The sequence below is a fragment of the Protobothrops mucrosquamatus genome, unplaced genomic scaffold, assembly GCF_001527695.2.
Source record: "Protobothrops mucrosquamatus isolate PMUCROS unplaced genomic scaffold, P.Mucros_1.0 scaffold862, whole genome shotgun sequence".
Taxonomy (NCBI): Eukaryota; Metazoa; Chordata; class Lepidosauria; order Squamata; family Viperidae; genus Protobothrops; species Protobothrops mucrosquamatus.
Genome location: NW_015387117.1, coordinates 396880 through 399931, shown reverse-complemented (window position 1 = coordinate 399931; position 3052 = coordinate 396880).

Below are 3052 nucleotides of genomic sequence, written 5' to 3'. Positions count from 1 at the left end.
TCTGCCGGAAAACTCTTATGCAAGCTATTTCTGTCATGCATTGCAACTGTGTTAATAGCAACAAGCAATTATACAACATGTTGTGTATTTTACAGTTTCTTTTTTTAAAGTCACCTTGCAATGTACTTTATATTTTACAATGCAGCACTTCAAATTTGAAGGAAGAAAGGTACTTTATCCAGCATTCTTATTTTAAATTCTCAACAGCAGTATTTTTATATTAGGTTCATTTGAAGTATGCATTATTGGAATTACCATATATTCCACATGAGTCCACATAATTTGTTTAACTGGAAAAGTTTTAAAATACTAAATTAAGAAGGGTACTCCTATATTATCTTCCTTGGCAGATTTATACTCCTTTTCAATCTAGCTTATTTGCCCCAATAGATAAACAGTTTCAATAGCTGTTGCCAACTATTAAATCTATAGTCTAAGAAATTTACCGGAAGAATTTGATACAGGTAAGTCAATCTAGGTAAAATATCCATTTTTAGGAACAGTCATTCTTCCCAAGCAAGATAACTGTAACTTTGTCCATTTTTTTTTCCAGATTTATACTTATTCTATTAATTTAACCTTCAAAAACATTATCGATTTGTTAGTAGATGATAAAATATGGCTTAGTTTATATATAAATATATTTCACGTACAGTCAAACTGTTGTTTCAGCTGCATTCAGGCATATTATTTCTGACATATAGATTTATACATATGGTAATCCTGTATATATCAGAGTTCTATAGAAATACCGAACTGGTTTTATAAATGAGGGTACTACATCATTTGGAAAAAAAATCTGATCTGCTCTCAGATTTAATTTTAATACCATGAATTCTATTATCTGAATGTATTGTATTAGCTTGGAACTTAATAGCAAAGACAAAAAGAAGAAAAGCTAATGGATATCTTTGCTTCATGGCTCTTCCAAATGGAAACCTGTTTCCTAGCAATACACTTTGAATTTGACCAAAGTAAGGATACATAATTGATGCAATCCATTAATAAACTTATTTCCCTTATCTTGCTTTGGATGCTGATTCTTATAAAGTATTATTTCACAATATTACCTGGTTTGTTGGCATCTTATGAGAAAAGTCATGGGAAAGTAGAATTTTTGCCTCTAATATGCAGAATTTAACAGCTGGCAATTTGCCAACTTAATTTGCCAACTAAGTTGATTGGAAAAAATAAGAAAAACCTTTTTAGAGGGATTAAAAGTCTCCAAATATCCACTAATCCTAAATAACCCCAAATATCAGTACATTTTTATTCTCTGGATTTTCTTTTCTTAAATAGCAATTTGGTTTATTGATTTCAACATTAGAAGTCATGTTTAAGCCTTCCCTAAAAATATAACTGCTATATAGAGTCATTGTTAAAATGAATTCAATAAAGACAATGATAATTGTTTTTTTAATTTGTTGCTTTTGAGCAAAATATACTTTATTACTTATGAGACACAAATATCAACTAAACCTCCCTTTTTCAAATGTAATTTACCCAAGGGAAATATACAGAGACACATACAATGGGGGGATTAAAGCACATTGTTGATCATTCAGTCTGATGTACTTTTTATCATAACTGTCACATTTACACTCACTGCTTTAGTGGATGAGATTTATTTAAATGTTTACTACTGCTGAATTATAAATAGACCTGTCATTGAACAAAGTAACCTGAAACTGTGAGTTATTTATTTTATTTGCAATAAATGGAACTCAATTTATTCAATAAAACAAATACTTAAACAACAAAGAAAGTTTCTAGCTGTAATGATCATGAAAAATACTGTGTGGAAGATGACTTCATGTTTAATATAACATTGTGATGCAGAGATTGCCAGTATCACAAAATATTTAGTTTGAAATGTTTATGATTTTTGTTAAACATCATTTTTTTAAGGCACTCACATTCTTCATTTACCATGAAGGGCACTCATGAAGTCTTCAGTTGTTATTGATAGCTAGGAAGATAAATTATTATCTCTTATGTTCTGATTTTCCAGATTCAGAGCATTTTCTCAGATAAATGGATTGTGTTAACTATGCAGTGTGGAAGTAGAAGAAAGACCATCTGTTACCCAACTTCTCATCTTGTTTTGCTTCCTAAATCCCTATATCCACAAAATTGGATTGTTGTGTAGAAGACAGAAAACGTCTAATATGGTAGCACTGATGTATTGATTAAGTGATGGAAGGGAAGGAGAAGGCATCATAATGATTCTACAACATTTAAGGATCCTGAGTTAAATCCACACATAATCCTTCTAAGATGTAACCAGTGGTAGCTGTTGTGACTTTCATCATGGCTAACAAAATAATGTTGATTTCAATAAGTGCTGGACAAGTAGAAGACAAGTAGGGAACTGCAAGGAACAAGCAAATGTATAACAAGCAAATGGCTTTGGCAGATATGTCCATTTTGGTTGGCCTGGCATCTCAGATAGCACACCTCTGCATGAAAAGATGCTGTAGGTCAGTGGTGGCGAACCTATGGCATGCGTGCCAGAGGTGGCACTCAGAGCCCTCTCTGTGGGCACGTGTGCTGTGCCCTGAAGATGGCGAGGGACTGGCCCCCGCCTCCCTGGCCTCACCCACCCAGTCTGCTATGACCACCGGGGCCACGCCCACCCAGCACCCAGTGATAAATAAGTGGGTTTTGGGTTGTAGTTTGGGCACTGGGTCTCTAAAAGGTTCGCCATCACTGCTGTAGGTTATCTAAAATGGCATAATCTGTGATGCACTGAAGATGTTATCTAATCTGATAATGAAACATCTGCAAGCAAACAACCAAGCTCAGAGAACATTGAGGACTCCATAGTTCAAGACTGAACTGCATATATTCTCTTCTATTGGAGCCATTCTGAAATTTAAGGAATTTGTTGCTTTTTTAAACAGACAGATTACCATTTTCACTATTACTGTAGTCCTTCAGATATGGGGTGTTTAGCACCAAGAATTTTCCACAATGAATATTATAGCAAGGAACTTTTTGGGAGCTGAAATCCATATGTCCAGAGGATAACCAGATAGAAGGAACATTTTTG